This window comes from Onychomys torridus, chromosome 23, assembly GCF_903995425.1.
Source record: "Onychomys torridus chromosome 23, mOncTor1.1, whole genome shotgun sequence".
Taxonomy (NCBI): Eukaryota; Metazoa; Chordata; class Mammalia; order Rodentia; family Cricetidae; genus Onychomys; species Onychomys torridus.
Genome location: NC_050465.1, coordinates 14,754,042 through 14,769,929, shown reverse-complemented (window position 1 = coordinate 14,769,929; position 15,888 = coordinate 14,754,042). Strand labels below are relative to the sequence as shown.

The window sequence follows — 15,888 nt, the reverse complement described above, 5'->3', positions numbered from 1 at the left end:
TAAGCATGACTGTTATTGTCTTATGTTAATGTATAAATTGACCTGTATGTTTAAAGTTGTTTATTATATACTTTAAAAACACATTTAGGTGGCTTCTTTGATATTAATAGTCATGGTGATCGTTAGGGCTTGATTTCACAATGAGCAGCATGTTAAGCCAAGTCTGGACCTCAAGCTGAAGGTCAGAAAAATAGGACCTTAGTTTGATCTCTATCCTGAAGAGCCGACATGACATCCAGCAATGCCTGTAGGTGAGTAACTGATAACTATCTAACCCCAGTTCCAGGATTACAGGGTTAAACCTTGTAAGAGAGAGAGGCCTTGCATATCACTGATGTGCCCTATATCCAAATGGTGTAGTCAGTCATAGTAACAGAAAAATACTTCTCAGAAATTAATTATGGCAAATTTATCCTTGTCCTAACAAACTTACCTACAGAGACTGAAATTATTTTTTCATTTGAAATGATAGGGTTGGCCTCTCATTCAAGAGTATTTGGGAGGAAAAAAAATTGCATTTGAGAGAGAGAGAGAGAGAGAGAGAGAGAGAGAGAGAGAGAGACAGAGAGACAGAGAGACAGAGAGACAGAGAGAATTAAAAGAAAGGTATGCTAAGAATGTAATCTTTAATTAAAGGACGTTAGGAACTTAAGTCTGCCATCTTCTTCACCAGTAGAATCAACACAGATGCCATAGAATGCTTTTGTTGAACTGTGAAAATGAATCATTTGTAAATGTAATATGAGCATTTCATTTCTAATATCAAGTAAAAGATACTGCATAGTTAGTAAATGTAAGTCTTTAAGAAGATTTTTACAAAATTAAATGGAAAAGAGCATGACTATTATTTTAGTCACAATAGTAACAGCAGGTGAAAAAGAAAATGGGATATATGGCATTCTAGACGGGGTTGGAGGAATGATTCATCCCTAAAGTCTAGGCTCACAATCAAAATGACATTCTAGGTAGAGGTAGTACTCTACTTCCTTGATGGAGACTTGTTCAACTAATAAAAATAGATGTCAGTTTGTATTCTAATGATAAGATAAAGAGAGAGAAACAGAGGAGGAAGTGAGAGAGAAAGGGAGAGAGAGAGACATGAAGAGACACAAAAAGAGACAGAGAGGGAGGGAGAGAGGAAGAGGAAGAGAGAAAGAAACGATGTGAGTTTCGACAGGTGGGGAAGTGCAGTGCGGATGATCTAGGACAAGATGGGGGAGGAATGTGATGATATTTTATCTGTATTGCCCAATAAAGTTTATCTGAGACTCAGAGGAAAAAGCCAGCCACTATAGCAAACATGGAGGTCAGGCAGTGGTAGCACATGCCTTTAATCCTATCACTCAGGAGGCAGAGATCCATCTGGAGTTCAAGGTCACACTGGGAACAGAGCCAGGCATGGTGGAATATGTCTTAAATTCCAATACTAGTTAACTATAAAGGTCTCAAGGTCTGTATAGACAGACAGGAAGTGACAGATTTGGGCTGGAGGAAGAAGTGATGTGTCTGGCGGAGAGGAATGAAATGGCAGAACAGAAAGGCATATAGGTGTGGGTATACAGGAAGTAGGTCTCTTTGGCTAAGGGTATCCAAGTGTTGAGAATGTGGCTGGCTTCCTTCTGCTTTTCTGATCTCTCAGGTTTTAACCCCAATATCTAGCTCTGGGTTTTTCATTAATAAGACAATTTAGCAATTTGTCTACAGAGAAAAAACTATTATCAGAATATATTGCATAAAAAATATATTTGCAGTTGTATCTGGAAGTTTCCCCATCATGGTTGTAATGCCCCTTGCTCATAGATTCACTATTCTTTCTCTTCAACTGGACTTCCAGAGCTTGGCCTGGTGCTTGGCCATGGCTCTCTGCATCTGCATCTGTTTCCATCAGTTACTGGATGAAGGCTCTATGATGACAGTTATGACATTCACCAATATAATCACTTGGGTAGGCCAGCTCAAGCACCCCCTCCACCACTGCTAGTAGTCTAAGCTGGGGTCATCCCTGTGGATTCCTGGGAACTTCTCTTGAACCAGGTTTCTCCCTATCCCCATGATGTCTCCCTCTATCAAGATATCTCCCTCATTTTTCTCCCACTCTGCCCCTGTTCAAGCTCTACTATTCCATTCCTCCATGCTCCCATCCCCCATCAACTACCCTCCATTGCTCCCCTTCACCCCCAGTTTACTCAGAACATCTCATGTATTTCCACTTCCTAGGATAATCCATGCATCCCTCATAGAGTCCTCCTTGTTACCTAGCTTCACTGGAGCTGTGGGAGACCATGATGGGGGAGCTTACAGATACAACTAAATCAAGCTAGTGAGAACTAATGAGCTTTGAACCAATAGCTGTGAAACCTGCATGGAACTGGATTGGGCCCTCTGCATTTTCAAGACAGTTGTGTGGCTCAGTCTGTTTGAGGGGTCCCTGACGGTGGGAATAGGATCTATCCCTTGTGAATGAACTGGCTTTTTGGAGCCCATTACCTATGGTGGGACGCCTTGGACAGCCTTGATGCAGGAGGAGGAGCTTAGACCTGCCTCAAGTGAATGTGCTGGGCTTTGCTGCCTTCCATGGGAGGCTATAACTTTTTGGAGGAGGGGCAGAGGGGTGGGCTGGGGAGAAGGTTGAGTGGGAGTGGGAGGAATGAGGGGAGGAATCTGTAGTTGGTATGTGGAACGAATAAAAAATTTCTTAATAAAAATGAAATGGAAAAAAGCACTTTCAATTAAAAAAAAGAAAGTGAGAACACCTATATTCCCTTTAACTTCATTCTGTGTTGCTAGTATTTATGTCAACTTGACACAAACTGGAGTCATTTTGGAAAAGGGAACTTCACTTGAGAAAATACTTGCAGACAGTGGCCTGTGGTACATTTTCTTGATTGATGACTGATGTGGGAATGTCCAGATCAACATGGGCTGAGTATGCTTGAGTGGTGATCCTGTATGCCATAAGATAGCAGGTTTGAGCAATTCATGAAGAGTAAGGAAGCACATGGCTCCATGGCCTCTGCATCAGTGCATGCATTCAGGTTCCTTCCTTGAGTTCTTGGCTAACTTCTGAAGTCCTTGGATTATGAGCTATAAACTGAAATAAGCCCTTTCCTCTCAAAGTTGCTTTCAGTATGGAGTTTTGTCACAGTGATAGAAACCCTAGCTAAGAGAGATTAGAATCAAGATATTCCAGTCTTCAAAATATAAGATTTAAAAACTGTAATACAAAATCCACAGAGAGTCAACCCAAGAATGGCATTTACATGTTGATTCAATTTTCCACACAGATTTAAAACTACTTAGTGCTGGGCAGTAGTGGCACATGCTTTTAATCCCAGCACTGGCAAGGCAGAGGCAGGCAGTTTTCTGTGATCTCGAGGCCCTCCAGGGCTACAGGAAAGTCGAAGATCTACACAGAGAAACCCTGTCTCGAAAAAATAAAACTGTCAAATAAGTATTAATATGTTTTAATATATAGTGAAAATAATGATGAGACATAATTTGCAACACATGGGAAGAGAGAAGGAACAGAGCCACAAACAAGTTGGGGTGAATTCATAGATTAAAAATTGTAGCCATGTTAAATTATATTTAAGACACATTTTAGGTAGATATTTATTCAATAGAGAACTCAAAATATTACCTAGAGTGTGTGTATTTGCGTTAATACCCAGAGTAACTGAGGGCTCCACATCCCAAAGATTCATATAAACCTTGTTGCAGAGGCACACATCTCTAATTCCAGAACTCCTATGAAGTGTTCAGAGGTAAATCCCCATGATCTGGAAAGCAACATAGCCTGGAGAAGGCAGAAGCAAACAACACAGAGATCATATCTCAAAAAAGCTAGTGGTGGGAGCAAATGTCCACAAGTATCCTCTGCCTTCCACACATGTGTTATAGCTGTACATTGTTATGAGAGAAGCACATATGTGTACTCACACACATCTGAGTATAAACATTATACACAAACATTGTACAAAGTGGGAAGAAATTTAACTGTAAAAAGTCTCTAAGAATTAAAAAAAAATGAAGAACTCAGAAAACATGGATGATTAATGAGAAGACCTAATATTCACATATCAAAAGAGAATACAAAGAAGAGAAATATATTATACCAAGTATTAATTTGGCATAAAGCCATTTTTACAGTGGACTGGTTAGTTTCTATTAACTTCACATAAACTCAGGTTATCTGGGAAGAAGTAACCTCAATTAAGAAAATGTCTTCATCAGTCTGTTTCTTAGGTTAGTTTTAGAAGCATTTTCTTGATTAATGATTGATAAGACAGAGCCCAACCAATTGTGAGAAGGGCCATGCTCAGCAGGTGTCCTGAGTTTTATTTTAAAAAGTAAGCTGAGCAGAATATGGGAACCAAGCCAAGAAGCAACATCCCTTCAGGGACTCTGCTTCAGATTCTACCTTCAGGTTATTCCCCTCAGTTCTTGCATAGACACAAACCTGTAAGCCAAATAAAATTTTCACTAGCAAAATCATCGATTGTAGACATGTTTCATCACAGCAATAGAAAGTAACTAAGGTAGTAATTGGTGCCAGAGAATTCACTATTGCTATGACAGGAAGGATTATAGTGTATTTGGGAGGATTATGAGATTGTTTAGAAATTATGACTGAAAAGCCATTGGTAAACAAAGCTTATTGGGTTGTTCTGTGGAAACTTGTAATATAAGAATATTGAGAGCAGCACAGAATATAGAGTCCTGACTTGGGCAGTTCCTGAGGGACGTTTGAAATTATCCCAATGACCCTATGAGCTCTTCATCTGATATTTTGTATTAAGAATCTGTTCTTTCTGGTCAGCTGTGGCTGAAGAATCAGCTGTTTTTAGTCAGCATCCAGTACCATTGCAGTAAAATCTTTGCTTTAATGGGATAGGATACTTGGTCAGAACAGCTGTGTTTGAGAAACTGGTTGAAGTTAAGAGGCCATCACTACTGAGGCAAATTTTTCTGTTGACTGTTTCTTCAGTTCCAGGACACAGAGGCTATCATACAAAGAGGGACTGGTGTGGGATGTTGCCAAGTCTGCATCTCACTCTGGAAGTCTGACTTGGCAAAGTATAAGATTCCCTCACCTGTTGCTGTTTTTTTGAGACCTAAGCTTGACAAGATTGAAGGGGCTATGGAGGATAGTTGATGCTTGACAGTGTGAAAGATCATGAAAGGACACTTGTGACTGTAAAGCTCTGGGTAAAATGGAAGCTCTGGGACTGAAGGTATCATGGAGCAAAGCTGAGGCCTTGACACCATGTGACTGGATGACAATCGATGAAGAGAGGCTACAGGTGAGGGTGCAACCCAGGTACATTGTCAGATACACTGAAAACAACAACCAAGGAGCACAGGAGTGGAGTGGAGTTGGCCTAAGCCTACAAGGTAAGTTATGTGTGTTTTGGATAGCAGCACAAGAGCACTGGACGCAAGAATATTTTGAGTGAATCATAAACATTAAACTGTAAGTTATTTACACTGTTGGAATTTAGTTTGTCTTTGTTTTGATTGTGACTCTGCTCAGAATCATTTTTCTTTGAAAAAGAAGTTTGTTTTATTATACAGGATCCCACAGTTGGGGGACTTTGGGCATTTAAACAGACATTTTGACCTACTAATCTTTTTTAAGTATTTTAATTTTTACAGTCTATGAAACTTTTTCAAAATTTTATTTCAATTTTTATTTTTATACGGATATTTGTGTTTTAATTTTACCTATCAGCAATGGGTTCCCCTGTCCTCACCCCTCCCGCCCCTGCCCCCGCCTTCCCCCCAGCCCATCCCCCCCCATTCCCATCTCCTCCAGGGCAAAGACTCCCCAGGGGATTCAGAAACTTTTTAATTTTTTAATTTAATTAATTAATTTATTTTCATCCTGACTGTAGTTTCCCCTCCCTTCTTTCCACCCATTCTCTCCCATTACCTCCTTTCCACCTACCCCCTCCATCCACTACTCTTCTGTTTCTGTTCAGAAAGGGGCAGGCCTCGCAGGGGAATCAACAAAGCATGTCCTATCAAGTTGCAGTAAAACTAAGCACCTCCCCTTGTATTTAGGCTAGACAAGGCAATCCACTATCAGGAACAGGTTCCCAAGAACCTGCCAAAGCATTAGGGACAGCCCCTGCTCCCATTGCTATGAGTCCCACAAATACATAAGCTACACACCTGTCAAATATATGCACAGGGCTTAGGTCTGTGCTATGTATGCTCCATGGCTATTGGTATAGACTCTGTGAGTTCCCATGAGCCAGGTTAGTAGGTTTTGTGGATTTTCCTGTGATGTCCCTGACCCCTTTGGCTCCCACAAACCCTCCTCTGCCAGTGCATTCAAGGCTCTTGCCCACTTTCTCTTCGATCAAGTTCAGTGTAACTAGATTGATGTTGAGGTCTTTGATCTAATTGGACTTGAGTTTTGTGCATGGTGATTGATATGCATCTATTTGAGTTCTTCTACATGCTAACTTCCAGCTATGCCAGCATCATTTGTTGAATATGCCTTCCTTTTTCCATTCTATAACTTTTACTTCTTTGACAAAATTCAAGTGTCCATGGGTGTGTGGATATATGTCTGCCTCTTTGATTTGATTTCATTGATCAATGTGTCTGCTTTTATGACAGTGCAATGCTGTTTTATTACTGTAGCTCTGTGTAGGGCTTGAGATGAGGAATGGCAATACCTCTAGCACTTCTTTTATTGTACAGGATTGTTTTAGCTATCCTTGTTTTTTCATTTTCTTATGAAGTTAAGAATTATTTTTTCAGGTCTGTAAAAATTGTGTTGGAATCTTGATGGAGATTGTGTTGAAGCTATCAATTGGTTTTGGCAACATGGCCATTTTTTATTATGTTAATTCTACTGATTCATGAGCATGGGGGATCTTTCCATTTTCTAATATTTTCTCCAGTTTCTTTCTTCAAATACTTAAAATTTTTGGCACACAGATCTTTCACTTGCTTGGTTGGAGTTACCCCAGGATATTCTATATTGCATGAGGCTATTGTGAAGATGTTGTTTCTCTGATTTCATTCTCAGCCTTTTCTATTTTGATGTTGATATGATTGGGGGGATAAGCAAGAAAGAAAGGTTATGGATTAAAAGTGATGTATTCATGTCTCAAGTTGACAAGAGGTCAATTGTACTGGTTAGATTTTTGTCAGCTTGACACAAGCTCAGATCATGTGGGAACCTCAATTTATAAAGTGACTACATCAGTTTTCTGGAGGTAAGTATGGTGGGGCATTTTCTTGATTAATTATTGATGTGGGGGGGGGCAGTCCACAGCAAGTTGGTGCAACTCCTGGGAAGGACGTTCTGAGTTGTATTAAAATTCAAGCTAAACATACCATGGAGACCAAGACGCTCTAGACTCTGCTTCAGTTTCTAACACCATGTTCATGCCTTGGGTTCCTTTCTTGGCTCTTCATCATGATGAATTGTAACCTAAAACCAAAACTTCTGGATACAAAAGCCTTTCCTCTCTTATGTTTGGTCATAGTATTTTATCAAAGCAATAGCCAGTAACTAAGACACATACTGACATCCTTTTTCTTAGTTCAATAATGAATCTTGTTTCTATAGTTTTACAAATGAAATAGCACATTCACCAAATTGCCAGGCTGAGAGTAAGAGGAATGCCTGTCTCTGTGACATCACGTCATTAACACCAATGCCTGTGTGAATATTCAAATTCACAAAGAAATTACCCATTATTTACGTTTCAGAAACATTACATGGAAAGCACATAAATAATTGGATAACATGAAGGAAGACAAAGGCATTAATACAGTTTTTATATTAAATAAAGCATGTTCTATTGAACAACTATTTAACATAGTCCATGACATTCATTTTAAGACATTTTTGTTAACAATTATTAATATATCTGTGTATATTTATCATGTAATATGCTTTAGATTTTATTTTTAATACAATTTAATTTGTTCTAATAAGTTTTACCACATCCATAAAATGAAGAAAATCTCAGTACTTAGTTGACTTTTTTCCCACATTGTATCAGACATTTTACAGTGTGAAAAGTCAGAATCCTTTTTAGGAACAGTTTTTTTTTTTTTTTTTTTTTTTTGGTTTTTGGTGGGTTGTTTTTTTTTTTTTTTTTTTTTTGTTTTTTTTTTTTTTGTTTTTTTTTGTGTGTGTGTGTGTGTGTGTGTATGTGTTGTAATGAACCACAAAGAGCCTAAGTTCTGTAGAATGTAAATTTCTTTTTGAAAAATCTACATTATAACCAAGGTCAGGGTCAGGGAGGCTGTCCAGGCTGCAGTTCTTGACAATCCCATTTCACAGAGAAAATAAAGAAAACATGGACACCCCCCCCTTTCCTGCTTCCCTACACTTGATATCTGGCATAGAGAAAACTGTCAAAAGAGTTATTGTCTGTGGAATCAGTGTTGTACCTGAAGGAAGTGGACCAGTTGGGGCTGCTGGATAATCCCACCTGCTGGCACTGCCTGTTGTTTCTGAGTGATCTGGAGGGACTCATGTTTGAAGCTCAGCGCACAGGGACCAGGACATGTCCATAGGTAGAATCTCCTCTGCACTTGGTAACATTGCCATCAAGGAATTCTCCCACTTGACAGCTGTTCACCTGACTTCCAGCTGACCCTCTTCTTCAAATGAACATTTCCACCCTGCCTGAATAAAATCTATGCCTGGGAGAAGAAAACTACATTAAGACAGGAAAAATCAGTCTAGTGGGATTGCCATATGATGAAGGTTAATAAAGAGGTTCAGTATTCTCAAGAGTTAAACTGAAGTTAGAATATGTATTTGGTGGAGCACAGGCAGTTCCATCCAGTTTGATAACATGAGGCTAGTCTCATATTAGGAATAAAAGTTGGCTGTCTGTAAATTGCCTTTATTATGTTTAGGTAAGTTCCTTATGTTACTGATCTCTCCAAGACCTTTATTGTTAAGGAGTGTTGGGTTTTGTCAAAGGCTTTTTCAGCATCTAATGAAATTACCATTTTTCTTTCAATTTGTTTATATGATGAATTACATGGACAAATTTTCATATGTTAAACCATTCCTGAAACTTTGGAATGAAGCCTACTTGATCACAATGAATGAATTTTTGTGTGTGTTCTTGGATTTGGTTTGCTAGTATTTTAAGAAGTATTTCTGCACTAATGTTCATGAGAGATATTGGTCTGTAATTCTCTGTTTTTGTTGTATTTTTGTGCGGTTTGGGTATCAACATAACTGTAGCCTCATAAATAATTTGGCATTGTTCCTTCTGTTTCTATTGTGTGGAACAATTTGAGAAGTATTAGTGTTAGCTCTTCTTTGAAATTCTGATAGAAATCTGCACTGAAACCATCTGGCCCTGGGCTTTTATTGTTGTTGGAAGACTTTTAATGACTGCTTCTATTTCCATAGGAGTTATAGATCTATTTAAATTGTTTATCTGGTCTTGATTTAATTTGGGTATGTGGTACCTATCCAAAACATTGTCTATTAATTTTAGATTTTCTAATATTGTGTAGTACAGGTTTTTGAAGTATTACCTGATGAGTCTCTGGATTTCCTAATTGTCAGTTGTTATGTCTCCCTTTTCATTTCTGATTTTGTCAATTTGGACATTCTCTCTGCCTTTTAGTTAGTTTGGATAAGGGTTTGTATATCTCATTAATTTTTTCAAAGAACCAACTCTTTGTTTCATTGATTCTTTGTACTGTTCTCTTTGTTTCTATTTTATTGATTTCAGCTCTCAATTTGATTGTTTCCTTATGTCTTCTCTCCTGGGTGAGTTTGCTTCTTCTTCTTCTAGAGCTTTTAGGTGAACTGTTAAGTCACTAGTGTGATATTTCTCCAATTTCCTTATGTAGGCATTTAGAGCTATGAACTTTCCTCTTAGTACTGCTTTCATAGTGGAGATCCCCATGAGTAAATTGGGATGGGGGAGTGAGATATAGAGGAAGGGATATGGGATGAGAATATGGGGGAATGGGATGGTTGAGCTGGAACAGGGATGGAGTGGGAGATAAATGAAAGTTATCTTGATAGAGGGAGACATTATAGGGTAAGGGAGAAACCTGGTGCTAGGGGAATTCCCAGGAATCCACAAGGATGACTCCAGACTAAACTACTAGCAATAGTGGTAATGATTCCTGAACTAGCCCACCCTGGTAATCAGATTGGTGAATACCCTAACTGTCATCATAAAGCCTTCATCCAGTAACTGATGGAAGCAGATGCAGAAATCTACAACCAAGTACCAGGCTGAGCTGTAGGAGTCCAGTCAAAGAGAGGGAAGAGGGATTATATGAGCAAGGGGTGTAATGATCATGATGGGGAAATCTACAGAGACCACTGAACCAAGTTCAAAGGAACTCATGAACTTTCGAAGGACAGCTGTTGAACCTGCATGGGACAAGACTAGACCATCGGCATAAGGGAGACAGTTGTGTACCTGGATCTGTCTGAGGGGTCCCTGGAACTGTGATCAGGATCCACACCTGGTGCATGAGCTGGCTTTCTGGATCCCATTACCTATGGTCAGTCACCTTGCTCAGCCTTGATGCAATGGGGAGGAGCTTGGTCCTGCCTCAACTGAATGTAAAAGGATTAACTGTTCACCCACAGGGAGAACTTACCCTGTTGCAGGAGAGGGGGAGGGGTGGAGGGTGGGGAGAAAGCAGGCATTGGGGAAGCAGGAGGAGGGATGAGAGAGGGATCCGTGGTTGGTATATAAAATGAAATAAAAAAATTTAAAAAGAATAAAATTTATCTTCCCTGAGAAAAATCACTCTTTTCTTTAGAGGAGAAGCAAATGTAGATGTCCACAAATATTCCCAGAAATAGAAACAAACAAACAAAAAAAAACTAAACTAAAACAAAAAATGAAATCATAGCAAAGATTAGCTTTATTTGGTGATTAAAACTCCTGCTCCCTAATAATATGAAATAAATAGTAATTAATTGAGGTCAGCAACACCAAGTTCATTAGCCCAAACACATAAACCTGTGTTTCAGAATATAAGCTTTCAAACCATATGCTTCTTATTCACATAATTCACTGCTAATTCTACCCATGATGCATTATTGGGAATTCAGAAAATTATTTTGCATATGCACATAATTTATTATACAGGTATGTGAAATGGTTTATGTATTGCATAAAGGATTAAACATAGAAAGAGAACCAATATAAGATAGTTATTTATATGTACATACAAAGCACAGTTTAGAACAATATTATTGTGTTTGTTAATTTCACATTTTGCTCTGTCAACACTAACTTCCACTAGTAGCAACATGACAAATTGGAAATGAGCATTTTCAATCTTGTTTTCTCTCAGAATTTAATAAGTTTTCAGGAGAAAACTTAACACTCTCACACTTTCCCTCCCTGTTGAGTTCTCAATTTTGATTCCCCAAAGGTGAGATAAAAGAAGAATTATGTTTCAGCTGAAAACACAGAGATCAAGAAACACAGACACTTCCTTCTTAGCAGTCCTTCTCCCAGTATCTAGGGAAGCTTTCACTTTGAGCTATCATACTAAATAACTTTTGAATTTTATTAAAGTAGTGATCATTTCCATTTCAGATATAGGTGTTCGAAATTATAGTATATAAGTGAAAAGAAGATCGTAGAATTGACTCTGGTTATAATTGCTAAAAGTTCTTTTTAATTAAAGTGACAATGGTGTTATTTATTATTTGTGCTTTCATTTACATTATAAAACTAAAAGCTTAGTCAACATATTATGCTGAATATTCTTCAAAATTTGACATCTCAAATAAGTATATTGATATCTATATTTCAGATCAAGTTTTGCAGTAATCAGAATGAGAAACAGTCATGTAAAATCTTGGAGATAAAGTAGTGTGATACAAGCTTAAAGACCAAGCAGCTTGACAAGGGTGAACACTGAAATTAAGTAGTAGGAGGAAATATTTCAGAAGCATTGATGTTGAGCTAAAGCTCAATGGTATTAGAAGGAACATGTAAATTCTGCTCTAAATGCATTGTAGCACAGAAACAAAGTCCTGAAGACACAGAGCAGTGTTTTAGGTGAGAAAATAATGTTTTTCCTGATGAATACTGGTTGAAAGTGGTGTTCCTAAACCTAGTACCTCGATACAACATACTATTTCATTGTGTGGGAACTAGTGAAGATTTTAGAACAGCTTCAATATACTGACAAGAGATGCATAAATCCCCAAAGGCTGGCTGCAAGTAGGTTTTCAGAACAATATAATTCCAATTAGTTAGCTTTCATTAAGGAAATATCAATAAATATACAGCATGTAATCTACAATGTACCCCCACAATAGCGTCCTTGGCAACCCATTACAGAACTGTAAACTTAACTTAGAAATATGTGAGCTTTTGTTGTTATTAATGATGATAGGACACTATGCAGTTCTTAAGTCTCAACTATAGAGATTTCAGCTCCTTGTAACAATGAATAAAAGTTAAACACTCCTGGATGGAGGCTGTCAAGTTTTTCAAAACCATAAAAATTAAAAATCACAAATGTGTTTATGCCTGAGGATTATATAAGCTTCCCCAGCTCATGCATTTCATATCTCTACTATTAAAATGATTATGATTATCTTTTTCCTAAGAAGTGAATGTATGTAAGTATCCTACAAGATTCCAGCAATCCTACAAGGTATGATGAAAAGATAAACTTCAATGAGATGTGACAAACTAGTTCTCTTGCATACTTTCAATTTATCTTATGGATTTTTTATCACCATACAGCACACAGTAATATGCATATGATTCTGATTTCATTATGTGAATCATCACTCTCTCAAGTTTTCTGAATATCATTGCATAGTAAGAACTTATTTGATAGGGGTAAATTATTTCTGACTTTCATCTATTCAATAACACACTGTTACTACCTAAGTTTACTGATAATGCCACCTAACAGGAAGCCACTGGTGGTTTCATTTTGGAGAGAAATAAAATCTTACATTCATTCTGAGAATGTGGATGCAATACAGTGATGGGCATGCAGGTTACTGTCAAATAAAAATAAGATATTAAAGTCAGGCATAAAGGGATTAGAAATAGTAGGACAAGTAGTGATCCGATTCAGGACATGGTTTGTAAGTGGAAGTACAACACTTCCTAATAATGATACACAATAATAAACATGGAGCATATGTGCAAATGTAAAGAGCAATTTCCAAGTTTGGAGGTAAACACTGTATAAATATGTAAACTGTTGACTGAGAGTTGGTGCACTGCATGAAAAATAAGCTTAGATAATGAAATGTTTATGTTAGGGCATTTTATGATTTTGGTTCCAAGGAAGATGCAAACATCACAAAGTCATTTGGATAGGGAAATACAGGTTCATGTGAAACTTGTGAACCTGGAATCATATATCTGGGAGACATTGTATTACAGATGTTATCTTAAATCATGAAATTGATGTAATGTAGGATACAGGAAAAATAATAGTCACCTGAAAAATCAGTATTCCAAGTATTAGAAACAAATGAAGAAGCAAAATGGCTTAGGTGGAATATTAAATGAAATTAATGCACACACATACAGTGTGTGTGTGTGTGAGAGAGAGAGAGAGACAGAGACAGAGAGAGGAAAGGAGGGAGGGAGAGAGAGGCTGAAAGAAACAACACAGCACATGAATTATGAACCAAAGGTTGTGGAGCCCCCAGCTGGTTCAGGCCCTCTGGATAAGTGAGACCATTGAATAGCTTGATCTGTTTGGGAGGCATCCAGGCTGTGGGACCAGGACCTGTCCTTAGTGCATGAGCTGGCTATTTGGAACCTTGGGCTTACACAGGGACACTTTGCTCAGTCTGGAAGGAGGTGACTGGACCTGCCTGTACTGAATCCACCAGGTTTAAATGAATCCCCAGGGGTGCCTTGATCCTGGAGGACATGGGAATGGAGGAGAGGGGCTGGGGAGAAGGTAGGGGTGGGGGCAGGAGGGGGGAGGACAGGGGAACCCATGGCTGATGTATAAAATTTAAAACACATAATAATAAAGAAAAAAATTATAAAAAAAAAAAAGAATGAAAATTCTTACAATGAAGAAGCTTGTTTAGAGTTAAATAAGACTCTCCTGGATGTTTGTTCATGAACTGTGTTGCTGTGCACACACTGGACCTCTGCTACATGTTGTCTCCAGCACTAATAGCGATACTAATTGGGAGAAATACTGCCTTCAGAGGGTATTGTTTCTCTGACATGAACAGAAGTTTGAACACTGAGTAAGGCTCGCTGTCACTTTGTGTCTTGTCTGAGCACATTGTCTGTCTGTACAGATACTTAGCTTAAACCCCACGAAGGCCTAAGAAAAGTGAATGTCAAAAGATGAATCAGTTAAACTTGAATTGTCTGTGTCAGAGAGAACTCCTAATTGACTCCTTACATAGAATTTACATAGCAGACTATACTATAACATCAATACCTATTCATATGATTAACACCTTTAAGTTAAAGAAAATTAGCATAATTTTTGAACTAAAAATAATGCATAATGTTTCCTTATAATAACTATAGAATTACATTAGGGTCTTTTTTCTGAGCTTCAAGAGATTTGAAAAGAAATATTAAAATCATTGCTTGCATTTTTTTATCTCTGAGTGGTATTGAGGACTGAAATCATTATTCTGAAATGCTCTAACAATCACTACACATAGATATTACTGTGGTTATATATTTAACTTTAGTTTTGAAAATTGCTTTCTCTTTTAAATCTAAAAAAGATCCCAAGTAGAGCAAAAGCAAGGCACAATTTTATACATCAGCACTGTCTGACACGGAATGCTAATTTATCTGTATTTCCTTCAAACAAAATAATCAATTTTTTCTTTAAACCATCCATTGGAAAACCCTTACAATGGCATCCTCCATTCATGGATGGAAATGATAGGATAATATCCACTTATTACAATAATGGCTTTCAATAAGATAGCACTCTCAAACTTAATGGCTCAAGCCAACATTGAATGTATAATTTTACAAGCAACTATATGGCTTCAAAAGAGCAAGTACATTCAAATTACCTAATATAACTATTGCATTTACAACACAAGACAAGGCAACATTTGGATCTTCAATAACTTCTAAAGCATGCATAATAACACAATTTAGAGAATGCAAACCATATCAAATGACTAGAATCATAAGTTTTGTAAATGGTAAAAATTTCAAGTGACCTGTAATTTATATATGTTGTCCTTGTGTATGGTATATATGCATATATGCATGTGACATGATATATAATATTATGACATATTAGAAGATATCTATGAAATGTATATTATACATACTTTTACTATTAAATTTTCAAACAATTGAAAGAAATTAAGACATTCTAAATAATTTCAAATAAGTGTAGTAAATCTCATGGTTTGTGCATTTAACTTCACCCGGATGTTCTTTGGCTTTAATATATTATAAGTATATGAACAATTGGTTACTTGTATTGTATGAAAGGAGAGAAGGTTAGCGCTCCCCTTGACAAGGATGGAAAAGGTCCTTGGGCTTAACAACATGTATACAGTTAAAGCATTGCCACCTACTTCTTGGCATCTAACCAAGTAAGGAAAAAGGAAAAGAATAAAAGAAAAAAGAAACAAATGGATTTTATTAGCATTTTAAAATAATAAGCAATTTTCTATATTATATTATTGAATTCTGAGTGAGATTATAACAAACATAAAGCTTGAGCCAAATTCATAATTATACAAGAGACAAGCATACAGCACATTTTATAGCAATTTAATATCTAATATTCTGTTATAGACTTCAAATTGCAGAAATGTAAAGGCAGCATTGATCACAGTCCACACACTTTTGTCTAGCAACCACATGCCTATCTCTTTTTACACATCTAGCTTTTACTAGGTGAACTCTTTGTGGGATTGGC

At 37.4% G+C, this 15,888-nt stretch overlaps 1 non-coding gene across 1 annotated transcript; it reads left to right on the top strand.

Annotated features, from left to right (window-relative positions):
- Positions 1 to 15,441: 15,441 nt before the first annotated feature.
- Positions 15,442 to 15,567, top strand: LOC118573512. Its single transcript, XR_004943626.1, has one exon. It is a non-coding gene; the product is annotated as a U6atac minor spliceosomal RNA (small nuclear RNA).
- The last annotated feature ends 321 nt before the right edge of the window (positions 15,568 to 15,888 follow it).